At 33.7% G+C, this 14,334-nt stretch overlaps 1 protein-coding gene across 1 annotated transcript in view; it reads left to right on the top strand.

The window, feature by feature from the left end:
• LIPJ (lipase family member J) overlaps positions 1-14,334 on the top strand; it is a 34,686-nt gene that overhangs the window by 3,044 nt on the left and 17,308 nt on the right. The gene's annotated exons all lie outside the window — the stretch shown is intronic.

Genomic DNA, 14,334 nt, shown 5'->3' with positions numbered 1-14,334 from the left:
AGCTGTCCAGTTTTCCCAGCACCGAGACTGTCTTTTTCCACTCTATATTCTTACCTCCTTTGTTGTAGTTTAATTGACCATAAGTGTGTGGGTTTATTTCCTGGCTCTCTATTCTGTTCCATTGATCTATGTGTCTGTTTTTGTGCCAATATCACGCTGTTTTTATTACAAGGCTTTGTCATATAGTCTGAAGTCTGAGAGGGTGATACATCCAGCTTTGCTCTTTTTTCTCAAGATTGCTTTGGCAATCTGGGATCTTTTGTGGTTCTGTATAAATTTGGGGATTATTTGTTCTAGTTCAGTGAAAAATGTCATGGGTATTTTGATAGGATTTCATTAAATCTATAGATTGCTTTGGGTAGTATGGTTATTTTAACAATATTAATTCATCCAATTTATGAACACAGGATATGTTTCCATTTCTTTGTGTCATCTTCAATTTCCTTTATCCATGTTTTATAGTTTTTAGAGTATAGGTCTTTAACCTCCTTGGTTAAGTTTATTCCTAAGTATTTTACTCTTTTTGATGCAGTTTTAAACGAGATGGTTTCCTTGCTTTCCCTTTCTGGTAGTTCATTATTAGTGTATAGCAAACCAACAGATTTCTGTATATTAATCTTGTGTTCTGCAGCCTTGCTGGATTCATTTATTAGTTTTTATAGTTTTTGGGTGGAGACTTTAGAGTTCTCTATATAGAGTATCATGTCATCTGCAAATAGTGTCATTTTTGCCCTTCCCTTCCAATTTGGATACCTTTCATCTCTTTTTATAGTCTGATTGCCGTGGCTAGGACTTCCAATACCAGGTACTTATAAGTGCCAAGAGTGGGCATCCTTGTCTTGTTCCTGATTTTAGAGGAAAGGCTTTCAACTTTTCAGCATTGAACCGATGTTAGCTGTGGGTGTGTCATAAATGGCCTTTATAATGTTGCGATATATTCTCTCTATACCAACTTTGATGAGAGTTTTTTTTTATCGTGAATGGATGTTGAATTTTGTCAAACGCTTTTTCTGATCATGTGATTTTTATCCTTCCTTTTGTTAATGTGGTGTATCACATTGATTGATTTGCAGATATTGAACCATCCTTGCATCCCTGGAATAAATCCCACTTGACCATGGTGTATGATCCTTTTCGTATATTGTTTAATTCAATTTGCTAATATTTTGTTGAGGATTTTTGCATCTATAGTCATCAAAGATATTGGTTTGTAATTTTCTTTTTTTGTAGTATCTTTGTCTGGTTTTGGTATCAGGATAATGGTGGCCTTGTAGAATGAATTTGGGAGTGTTCCATCCTCTTTGGTTTTTTGGAATAGTTTGAAAAGGATAGGTATTAGTTCTTCTTTATATGTTTAGTAGAATTCCCTTGTGAAACTGTCCAGTCCTGGACTTTTGATTGCTGGGAGTTTTTTGATTACCAACTCAATTTCACTTCTAGTGATCTGTCTGTTCAGATTGTTTGTTTCTTTCTGATTTAGTCTTGGAAGATTGTATATTTCTAGAAATTTGTCCATTTCTTATTGGTTGTCCAGTTCATTGGAATATAACTTCCATGGTATTCTCTTATGATTTTTTAAAAATCTCTGTGATATCATTGTTATTTCTCCTCTTTCATTTCTTATTTTGTTTATTTGGGTCCTCTCTCTTTTTTTCTTGATGAGCCTGTTTAAAGGTTTATCAATTTTCTTTATCTTTTTAAAAATCCAGTACATTTCTTTTCTATTGTTTTGGGGGTTTTTTTTGTCTCTGTTTTATTTACTTTCTCTCTGATCTTTATTATGTCCTTCCTTCTTCTGACTTTGGACTTTGTTCATTCTTCTTTTTCAAATTCCTTACATGGTAGGTTGTTTCTTTGAGATTTTTATTCTTTCTTGAGGTAGGCCTGTATGGCTGTGAGCTTCCTTCTTAGAACTGCTTTTGGTGCATCCCATAGATTTTGGAAAGTTGTGTTTCCATTTTCATTTGTCTTAAGGTATTTTCTGATTTCCTCTTTCATTTATTCCCTGACTCATTGGTTTTTTAGTAGCATGATATTTAGTCTCCACATATTTGTGTTTTTCCATTTTTCTTCCTGTAATTGATTTCTAGTTTCATACCATTGCGATCAGAAAAAGTGCTTGATTTAATTTTTGTCCTCTTAAATTTGTTGAGGCTTGTTTTATGGCCTAGTATTTGATCTGTCCTGAGGAACGTTCCGTGTACACTTGAAAAGAATGTGTATTCTGCTGGTTTTGCATGTAATGTCCTATAGATATCAGTTATATCCAATTGGGCTGTTGTGTCATTTAAGTACACTGTTGTATTATTGATTTTCTGTCTGAATGATCTGTCTGTTGATATCAGTGGGATGTTAAAGTCCACCACTATTATTGTGTTTCTGTTGATTTCTTTATGTCTGTTACTATTTGCTTTATATATTTATGTGCTCCTGTTTTGGGTGCATGTATGTTAATGAGCATTATGTTTTCTTCTTGTATTGATCCCTTTATCATTATATAATGCCCTTATTTGTCTTTTATTATAAACTTTGTTTTAAAGTCTATTTTGTCTGAAATGAGTATTGCTACCCCTGCTTTCTTGTCATTTCCATTTGCATGAAATATCCTTTTCCATCACCTCACTTTCAGTCTGTGTGTGTCCTTAGCTCTGAAGTGAGTCTCTTGTAAGCAGCATGAAGATGGGTCTTACTTCTTATCCAATCAGTTACCCTGTGTCTTTTGATTGGAGTATTTGTCCATTGACATTTAAAGTAATTATTGATAGGTATGTACTTATTGCCATTTTGTTACTTGTTTTCTGGTTATTTTTGTAGTTCTTCTCAGTTAATTTCTCTTATTTAAGTTTATTCCCTTGTGCTTTGATGATTTTCTTTAGTGGTATGCTTGTGTTCCTTTCTCTTTAGTTTTTGTGCATCTATTATACATTTTTGATTTGTGCTTATCGTTCAGTTCATGTATGGTGACCTATAACTATATCTACTTGTTTTAAACTGGTAGTCATTTAAGTTCAAACATTAAATTCAAACACTCCAAAAGATATACATTTCTTATTTGCCTCCACCACATTCTGTGTTTTGATATATTTTACAGCTTCATGTTTATCCCTATACTAATTATTTATTTATAGTTGATTTTATAATTTTTTGTCTTTTAATCTTCAGACTAGCTTATTTAAGTGATTGATCCTCAGCCCTTACTATATATTTGCCTTTCCTACTAGAATTTTCCTTTCCTGTAGATACTTCTACTTATAGCCTTTTCTTTTCCTCACAGAGAAGACCCTTTAACATTTCTTTTAGAATAGGTTTAGTATTGATGAACTCTTTCAGTTTTTGCTTATCTGAGCAGTTTTTTACCTCTCCTTCTATTCTAAGTGATAATCTTGCTGGATAGAGTATCTTAGGTTGTAGCTTTTTCCCTTTCAGCACTTTGAATATGTCATGCTACTCCCTTCTGGCATGCAAAGTTTCTGCAGAAAAATCAGCTGATAGTCTTATGGGGGTTCCCTTGTATATGACTCTTTCTTATTTTCTTTCTGCCTGTAGAATTCTCTCTTTATCTTTAACTTTTTCCATTTTAATTATGATATGTCTTGGTACAGGTCTGTTTGGGTTCACCATGGTTGGGACCCTCTGTGCTTCCTGTACCTGGGTATCTATTTTCTTCAGGTTTGAGAAGTTTTCCTCCATAATTTCATTAAATACATTTTTGACCCTTTCTTTCTCTCTCCTCCTTCTGGGACCCCTATGATGCAGTATAATGTTGGTATGCTTGATGTTGTTTCAGAGGTCCCTTAAACTGTTCTCATTTTTTAAAATTTGTGTTTCTTTCTGCTGTTCTGATTTGGTGATTTCCATTATTCTATCTTCCAGATCATTTATGCATTCATCTGTATCACCTTGTCTACTCTTAATTCCTTCTAGTGTGTTTTTCATTTCAGTTATTTTATTCTTCATTTCTGACTGATTCTTTTTTACATTTTCTAGTTTCTTGTTAAAATTCTCACTGTGTTCATCTATTCTTTTCCCTAATTCAGTTAACATTCAGTTAACATTTCCCTTATTCAGTTAACATTCTTATTAATACTTTGAAGTCTTTGTCTGATAAATTACTTACTTCTGTTTAATTGGTTGTTTTTTAGGAGTTTTCTCTTGTTCTCTCAATTGAAACAAATTCTCTGTCTTCTCATTTTGCTTAACTTTCTCTGTCTCTGTGAATTTAGGTGATGCAGTTACCTATAGCAGTCTTGAAATGTTGTCCTTGTGTGGGAGCATCCCTATACAGTCTGTGTGTGCCCAGTGGCATTAGTGGGAAATCTAGGTCTGAATGAGCATGAGTCATATCTTTCCCCAGGGTATGCTGGCAGCTATCACCTTGCTAGGAGGTGGGGCTAGAGATGAAGGCACTAGGGCTGGAGCCAGGTGTGAGCTGAGGCTTCTTCTCTGCTCAGTGGCCAGCACTACCCTACTGGGGGCAGAGTTGAGTCCCATGTTGATTCAGAAGAAGCCCTGTGGGTTGGGTCTGAACTGGCTTGATACCCTTTAAATATGTGCTCTCTCTGCTCCCTGCACCAGCACACTTACCCCAGAGGAGAGCAGTGCTACAGCAAGAGGGGCTGGTGTGGATGTTCATTTTGGTTCTGGGCATGGGCTGTGGGGGCACTGGCCATAGTCAGAGCCCAGGACCACTTCTGATGCGCTGCCTCCCTAAGTGCCATTAATGACTGCCCCCGCTCTGCTCAGATGCCACTCTGGGTCTGAGATGCCTTTGTCCCTCACAACTTAGCTGTCACTTCGGCTGCTGCAGCTCTCAGCCCCATGTGACGCTGCACTGTGAAGCAAATGGGGCCAGAGCAGGTGCTTGACTCAGGCTGAGGTGCAGTCCAGGGTGGTCATGGGAAACCGGCTAGCCTCCCATGTAGTTTCAATTCACCCTCTAGACCTGTTTCAGGAGTAAGCAAGTGTGTGCACCCTCATCATGAGCAGAGTCCAGGCTTCCTACAGTCCTCCTGTTAGTCTCACCAGCTCTCCAACCAGCCAAGGGGGCTCGTCTTTCCAACGTTGGACCCCAGGGCTGACGTGCCCAATATGTGGTTTGAACCTCTTGTTCCCCAGGGAAGATCTCTGCCCATGTAATCCCCTCCTCTTCTGAGTCTCCTCCCAGGGGCACAGGTCCCAAACTGATCACTTCTCTTTCCTTCCTACCCCATTCTGTGTGGATCTTTCTTATAGCCTTGGTTGTACAAGAGTCTTTCTGCTAGTCTCTAATTAGTTTTCAGTGAGAATTGCTCCACATGTAGATGTATTTTTGATGTTTACATTGGGGGAGGTGAGTCCCGTGTCCTCCTACTCTGCCATCTTGTTCTTGCCCCACCTCTTATAGACATAATTAAATGACAAAATCCAAAAGGAAAATGTTCTCAGATTGAATAGAAGTCTTGAGTAGAAAGAAATAAAAAAGTCCAATAAATATTTTAGAACATTTAAGTTTTCTATGTTCAAATACAAATTAATCTGAGATGCCATTTTTCATTTGTTTGGAATTGCTTTTTAAAATGCCTACATTTGGCAAGATCGTAACAAAACACACACTTTAATGTATTATTGTGGAAGTGTAATGGACAATTTATCTGGAGTCCAGCTTGATAATATATCAAAAGCCTCAAAACTATTCCCTTTAAACAAGACATTTCAGCTCTGGACAATTATCTTGGGGAAATAATGTACAGTTAAGCATTAAGATTTATGTAAAAATGTGTTTACCTCAATGTTATTAAAAACATTAATGTATACAATCAATAGAGGATTGATTATATCCATATGTCTATATAAAGCTACTAAAAACATTATTTTGAATATATAAGTATGTATAGGAAACTATTCATTCTATAATGCTGAAAAACAGGTTACAAAACAAGTAAAATTCCAGATTTTCATAAACAGAGTAATACAAATATATGTGCAGTATTAGAGAAATGTGAGAGGAAGTGGATGTACTTATATTTTTCTATTAACTTAAAATGTTTTATAAAGACCATATATTTATAACCATTTATTTATTTTTTGTTAGTTAGAAACAAAGAAAAGCTAATATGCTAGACAGAATAAGCTAGTAAGTCCCTGCTTTAAAATTGCTTATAATCTAATTTAAGAGACTTCTCTGAAATTAAAAGCATTTACAACCACATTCTAAATTCTCATAATTATCTAGCTGGAAAGAATTTTTGAGATAATCTATTTCAACCGCCCTCTGCCACCACCATTTTACATATGTAAATATAGACACTAAGTTCAAATGAGTTTCTCCAAGGTTAAGCAGAATCTCAAGGAGGTCAGTGCAGGTCCTCTTGGTCTGTGGAGTTTGTTCTGCTCTTTTCCATCATCTCCTCCTGTTACCTCATTTCTGTTAATAATCTGATCACCTTGCTAAATCAGGCCTGAAACCTCATAGTCATCTTCAATAGCTTGATATCTATTCTCTTTTCTCATCCTTGATATCTATCAGTCCTCCGGTCTTTTTTTTACCTCTTCTCCTTTGTCTCTTAAATCCAATCCCACCCCTTTGTACACCAGAAAAGTCCAAATTTCACTTCCACCAGCAACATACTACAGTGCCTGTTTTACTGCATTCTTGTCAACTGTGGACATGGAGCATTTTGAAAGGTAATCACCAACAGATTAATCCATTACTTAAATTCAAACAATCATTAATTCTTAACTGAATTATTACAATAGCTTTCTAATTGGTCTCCCTGCTCCTAATCTTTGTTCTTCACCAAGCTTCTAGATTGGTCAGTACCATCCTCAAACGACTTTTAGTAACTCTCAATTTCATACAGAATAAAGTTCAACTACTTGATATAAAAAGTATTCAGTGATAGTTCTACAGTCGATGGTTATATCTTATCTTGGTAATCTTTGTATGTCTTGTGCTATAACTAAATTCAGTTTGTTTTTTTTTAATTTTTATTTATTTATTTATTTTGGCTGTGTTGGATCTTCGTTTCTGTGTGTGGGCTTTCTCTAGTTGCGGCGAGCAGGGGCGAGCGGGGGCCACTCTTCATCACGGTGCACGGGTCTCTCACTGTCGCGGCCTCTCTTGTTGCGGAGCACAGGCTCCAGACGTGCAGGCTCAGTAGTTGTGGCTCACGGGACTAGTTGCTCCACGGCGTGTGGGATCTTCCCAGACCAGGGCTCGAACCCGTGTCCCACTGCATTGGCAGGCAGATTCTCAACCACTGCACCACCAGGGAAGCCCTAAATTCAGTTATTTTATGTTCCCTGAATATATCCTCAGAATTTCCACTTATCTGTGGAAGTGGGAAACCTTTGTTTATGTTGTTCTTGAGTATAAAGCATACTGTTTTGACTTGTGTTTCCAGTAGTTGTGAATTTGCATTAATTCTTCACTCTCTTTTTCTTTTCCCCTATGATCAACAATATCCTCATTAAAAAGTTATCCAGATTTGGGATTGTTATGACCATTTAGTAGAATTAGCAATGGTGGCTTCTGATTTCTCATTACCTTAATCTTTAGGGATTGATATAGCCCCCACTACACTCCCACCCCCAACCTCCAGAATGGGTTATATTAGTTCAGAGCTATAACTATAGGGCTGTGCGTTCATGGTTGGCTACTGGCACTAGTGTACCTTTCTGAGAGAGGTGAGAATGACTAGATGACCTAGAGAAAGTAAGATTTCAAAATAGCTGGGATAGATGTACTTATATTTATTCTTCCTAGTCACCTTGACCTTTTCCCTTCACTTCTTTCCTATTCCTGAGCTCTGTAAGGCTGGTTCCTCCTCATCATTCAAGTCCAGCTAAAAAGTTAACTAAAAGAGGCCTTTCCCGACCACTTAAAACACCTAAAACAGCCACCCAGTGACTCTCTTTTCCATTAACCTGTTATTTTCTTAATATCACTTAATCACCTTTAGAAGTTATCTTGCTTTTTTACTTGTTTAACTATTTATTGTTTATTTAATGTTTTTTTCTCACTACAAATTAAGCACCAAGAGGGCAGAAACATTGTCATGTTCAGTACAGTATCCTTGGCAACTAGAATCCAAGTTAGAATTCTCAGAGACTGAGAGTTCACTAACTGTTCGCCTAGAAGTTATCCAAGCCTTTTGAGGATAATACTTAAAGTAAGATAGGCTGAATGGTAATTCAGTTGGGTGATATCTATATTAAATATCCTTTCTCAGAGAGTTTTTTTATGATATACTATTATTGTAATAATATAAAATATAATGCCAGTCAGCAAAGGATATCTATTAGTATGATGCACAGCACTGTCTGTCCTTATTTATTTTATTGATAACTTGGATAATCATTGATGGCATATCTTAACAGTATTTAGATGGCATAAAATCACAATGAATAGCCCCATGGAGCTATTTTATTTTTTAATTTAATTTAATTTTTTATTGAAGTATAGTTAATCCACAACATTGTGTTACTTTCAAGTGTACAGCAAAGTGATTCAGTTACACACACACACACACACACACACACACACGTATATGTATTCTTTTTCAGATTCTTTTCCATTATAGGTTGTTACAAGACACTGATTATAGTTCCCTGTGCTATACAGCAGGTCCCCATTGCTTACCCATCCCATACATAGCAGTGTGTATATGTCAATCTCAAACTCCTAGTACCCCCCCCACTATCCCCCCTGGTAACCACAACTTATTTCCTCTCTGACCTTTATTATTTCCTCCCTTCTACTTACTTTGGGATTTGTTTGCTCTTCTTTTTCACATTCTTCTAGGTGGTTGGTTAAGTTGTTCATATGAGATTTTTCTTGTTTCTTGAGGAAGCCTGTATTGCTGTGAACTTCCCTCTTAGACCTGCTTTTGCTACATCCCATAGATTTTGGAAAATTATGTTTCCATTTTCACTTGTCTTGAGGTGTTTTCTGATTTCCGCGTTGATTTCATTTTTTTTTAAATAGCATGTTGTTTGGTCTCCACATGTTTGTTCTTTTCCTGTTTTTCTTTCTGTAGTTGATTTCTAATTTCATACAATTATGGTCGAAAAAATGCTATTTCTACATATTTTATTGTTATTCAGTTTCAGTTTAATTCTGTTACAGTCTAAGAACATACTCTGCAATATTTCAGTATTTTTGAAATTTATTAATATTATTTCATGACCAACATATGGACTTTCTTAGTGACTATTCCTGTGCACTTGAAAAAAATGAATATTCTGCAGATAGTCTGTAAAAGTTAATTTGATCAAGGTTTTTGCTCATCTTACTCAGGCTTTCTGTGTCCATACTGATTATCTGACTACATGTTCTCTCACTTATTGAGATAGATGTGTTAAAATTTCCAACTATGGTTATAGATTTATCTATTTCTCCTTTGATTCTATCAGTTTTGCTTCCTATATTTTTAAACCCTATATTAGGCACAAGCATATTGTCTTTCAGTGAATGGACCCTCTTTTTCTTCATGAAATTTCCCTCTTTCTCCCTGCTAGTACTCTTTAATGTAATTGGATTTTGCTTCTTTAAATAAGCTTAGAATCTCTACCTTTTAATTAAAAATTAATAATTATTTATTGATATAGATTGAATTAGTTTACCATTTTGCTATTTGTTTTTCCTATTTTGTTCTTTTGTTTATCCTTTTCTGCCTTCTTTGTTACACATAGTGTTTAATATTATATTTTAATTTCTGTATTAGATTCTTACCAATACCTATTATATTTATTCCAGAGTGATTGATTAAATAATTTTGATAGTCATCCTTAACATTATACAGTGTACTTAGAGTTAATATGTATTAATTCACATATTAGTGCCTTGCAATACTACTAGTTCCATTTCCCCCACACCTGACCTTTTACTATTGTTATCATATATTTTACATGACATACATAATAAACTCCAAAATACATTATAATTTTTGTATTACATGATCCATTTTTTTAAATTAATGAAATAAAGAAAAATAAAGGTAGTCTTTTGTATTTACCCACATATTTACCATTTCCAGTGTTCTTTATTCCTTCCTGTAGATCGGAATTTCCATCTGGTATCATTTTTTTTCAATCTAAAGAACTTCGTTTAGTATTTTGAGTTGTGCGTTATCAGTCTGTAATGAATTCTCTTTTTATTTACCTGATTGTGTCTTTATTTCACCTTCTTTTTTTAAAACAGCTGCATTGAGGTAAGATTGACATATGGTAAGCTACACACATTAAACACATTAGTTTGATAAGTTTTGACATATATGTATATACCTGTGATGTATATGTTTTGACATATATGTGATCTATGATCACCATCAAGATAATGAATGTATTCATCATCCCAAAACATTCCCTCAGGTTTCTATGTAATCCTTCACTCCTGCCTCTTCCCGTCCTTCCCATCCTCATATAGTGTTCTGCTTTCCATCACTATAAATTAATTTTTATTGTCTAGTATTTCATTTTCTGGTATTTTCTGGCATAATTTGTATTCTTTTTATTGTCTGATTTTATTTGGCATGATTATTTTGAAATTCACATTGCTGCATGTGTCAGTCCATTTCTTTTTACTGATGAATGGTATTTCTTTATATGGATATATCACAATATATTTCTTCACCCCCTGATGGACATTTGGGTTCTTTCTAGTTTTTTACTATGAAAAATAAAGCTGTTATGAGCATTTTTACAAGTATTTATATGAATATTGGCTTTCATTTATCTTGCATAAATACTTAGGAGTGGAATAGTCTGGTTATATGGTAAATGTATGTTCAACTTTAAAAGAAACAGTCAAGTCAAACTGTTTCCCAAAATGGTTTTACCATTTTACATTCAAACAGAAGCATTTGAGGATTCCAGTTGCTCCCCATCCTCAGCATCATTGAATATGATCAATCTTTTTAATTTTAGCCATTCTAACAAGTGTGTGGTGGCATTTCAGTATGGTTTTAATTTTAATTTCTCCGGTGATGTTTGATGTTGACCATTTTTTCATGTTTCCATTTGCCATTGATATATCTTCTTTTGTGAAGTGTCTGCTCAATCTTCTGCCCATTTAAAAAATGGGTAGTTTGTTTTCTTATTATTGAATTTACAGAGTCCATTATATATTTTTGATACAAGTAAAATGTGTGACTAGCAAATACTTTCTTTCTGTCTGTGATGTGTATTCATTCTGTTATCAGCATCTTTCAAAGTGCAGGTGTTCTTAATTTATCAATTTTTTTACTCGTATGGTTTCTACTTTCTGTGTTCTAAGAAATGTTGGTTTAACTCAAGGTAACGAAGATTTTTCTCTTAACATTTTCTTCTAGAAATTTTGTACTGTTATTAGGTTTTACAATTAGGTCTATGGTCCTTTCTAAGTTAATTTTTGTATTTGCTGTTAGGTATTGATCAAAGTTTATACTTTTACATATGAATATCCATTTGTTTCAGCATCATTTGTTTTCGATTGAATTGCCTTTGCATCTTTGTTGAGAATTAATTGACCATGTAAATGTAGATCTATTCTAAACTCTGTTCTCATCCATTTATCTATCTTATTGACACCAGTATCAGACTGTCTAATTACTTTAGCTTTACAATAAGTCTTGAATTTAGGTAGTGTAAGGATTCCAATTATGTTCTTTTTCAAAATTATTTTGACTCTTTTAGGTTCTCACCATTTCCATATACTATTTAGAAACAACTTAATTTCTCTGAAAATGCCTGGGATTTTGATAAGGATTGTGTTGTTCAGGTCTTCTATATCCTTACTGATTTTCTGTGTATTGTACTCTATCAATTATAAATTAATATCTCCAACTGTAAATCTGGATTTATGTATTTCTCCTTGCAGCTCTATCAGTTTTTGGCTTTTGTATCTTGAGTCTCTCTTCTTAGGTATATAAACATTTAGATTGATAAACTCTTGCTGAATTGAGCCCTTTTTCATTATGAAATTGTACTATTTATCCCTGGCTATATTTTCCTTTAAAATCTATACTGTCTGATATTAATATAGCTTTCTTTTGATTAGTATTAGCATGTTATATTATTTTCCACCTTTTTAGTTTAATTGTATTTGTACCTCTATATTTAAAGCGAATTTCTTCTTATTCAATCTGACAATCTCTTTTAATTGGGCTATTAGATTTATATCTAAGTACTCAGTTATGAGGGAGAGGAAAATGCTATTGTAATTTTTACAATTTCAAATTCCAAACATTCATTACTGACTCTTCTATATTTATCTTTTATCTTAAATCTTTTATAGACTCACTTACTAGTTGTAGGAGATTTTTAAAATATACATAGATTTTTGGGGGGTTTTCTACATAAATGATCAGGTATGCCTTTAATTTTTTTTCTTGCTGAATTGCACTGGCTAGGACTTCCAGTACAATGTTGAATAGGAGTGGAGAGAAAGGACATCATTTTCTTCCTCCCAGTCTTATGGAGAAAGAATTCAGTCTCTCACCGAGTATCATATGAGCTGTGAATTTTTCATAAATGCCCTCTATTAGGTTAAGGAAGTTTCTTTCTATTTATAGTTTGTTGAGAAGTTTTATGAATAAATGATTAATTTAGTCAAACAGTTTTTTGCATCTTTTGAGATGATGTAGTTTTTCTTATTTAGCCTGTTAATATGGTAAATTACATGAATTGATGTTTGAATGTTGAATCAGTCTTTTGTTCCTGGGATGAACTCCATTAAATTGAGATTTTTTTTTTTAATATATTGCTGGATTTATTTTGCTAATATTTTGGTGAGAATTTTGGCATCTATATTTATGGGGGGAAATTGGTCTGTAGTTTTCATCTTTCATAATGTGACCTTATAAAATTAATTGGGAAGGATACCCTTCTTTTCTATTTTCTGGAAGGGATTGTGCAGCATTGGTATTATGTTTTCTTTAACATTTGGTGAAATTTGGCAGTGAAACTATCTGAGCTTGGAGTTTTCTTTTTCAGAATGTTTTATACTATACATTTAATTTAGAAAATAGATACAGGAATATTCAGGTTATTTTTTCTTACGTGAGTTTTGGTAGTTTCTCTTTTTAAGGAATTTTTGTATTTCGTTTAAGTTTTCAAGTTTATGGACATAGAGTTGTTTTAAGTATTCTCTTGTTATAATTTTAATATCTGTGGGATCAGTAGCAAGGTTTTTTTTTCTTTTTTTCATTCCTGTTATTGGCATTTTATGCTTTCTTTTTTTTTTTTTTTCTTGGTCATCCTGGCTAAAAGTTTATTAATTTTGTTGACCATTTTAAAGAATCAGCTTTTGGTTCTTTGATTTCCTCTATTTGTCTTTCTTTCATTTTCTTTGATTTCCTTCTAATCTTTATTATTTCTTTCCTTCTATTTGCTTTAAGTTTAATTTGCTTTTTTTTTCTCTAGTTTCTTTAAGGTAAAACTTCAATTACTGATTTTTCTTACCTTTCTTATTTTCTCACATAAGCAGTTACTGCTATAAATTTCCTGCTAAGTACTGCTTAGGTGCATCCCACAAATTTTGATATGTTGTATTTTCATTTTCAGTTAGTTCAAAATATTTTTGAATGTCACTCTTCTTTAACATATGGGTTATTTAGAAATGTGTTGTTTAATTTCCAAATATTTGGATACTTTCTAGATACCTTTTATTATTGATTGCTAGTTTAATTTTGTTATGGCCCAAGAATTTTGTATGAATTTTATTCTTTTAAATTTAAGTCTTTTCTATAGGCCAGAATCTTTATGAATATTTCTTGTATGGTTGAGAAGAATGTGTATTGTGCTATGGTTGTGAAGAATGTCTTATAAACATCAACTAAGTCAAGTTGGTTGATATGTTTTGTTCAGGTCATCTATATTCTTTCTGATTTTCTCTCTACTCATTCTATCAGTTACTGAAAAGGAGGAGTTGAATTCTCCAAATATAATTGTAAATTAGTCTATTTCTCCTTTTAGTCTATCAGTTTTGTCTCACATATATTTACGGGTCTGTTGTTAGGTGCATACACATTTAGGATTGTTATGTCTTCGTGGAGAACTGACTCCTATCATTATGTAATCTTGCTTTTTATCTATTTTCTTATTTCGAGTCTACTTTGTTTGAAATCAACATAGTTAGTCCAACTTTCTTTTGGTATATCTCGCTCTATACTTTTGCTCTTTAACCTATCTATGTATCTGCATTTAATGTATATTTCTTGTAGACATCACAGAGTGGAGTCTTGCTTTCCTAATCCAATCTGACAATCTCTGTGTTTAACCAGTATAGACCATTCACATATAAAGTGATTATTATATTGTTAATTAAAATCTACCATGTTACTACCATGTTTATTTGTTCTTTGTTTCTTTTTTAAA

This window comes from Balaenoptera acutorostrata, chromosome 16 (assembly GCF_949987535.1).
Source record: "Balaenoptera acutorostrata chromosome 16, mBalAcu1.1, whole genome shotgun sequence".
NCBI classification, from domain to species: domain Eukaryota; kingdom Metazoa; phylum Chordata; class Mammalia; order Artiodactyla; family Balaenopteridae; genus Balaenoptera; species Balaenoptera acutorostrata.
This window is presented reverse-complemented; position numbering and strand designations above follow the sequence as displayed.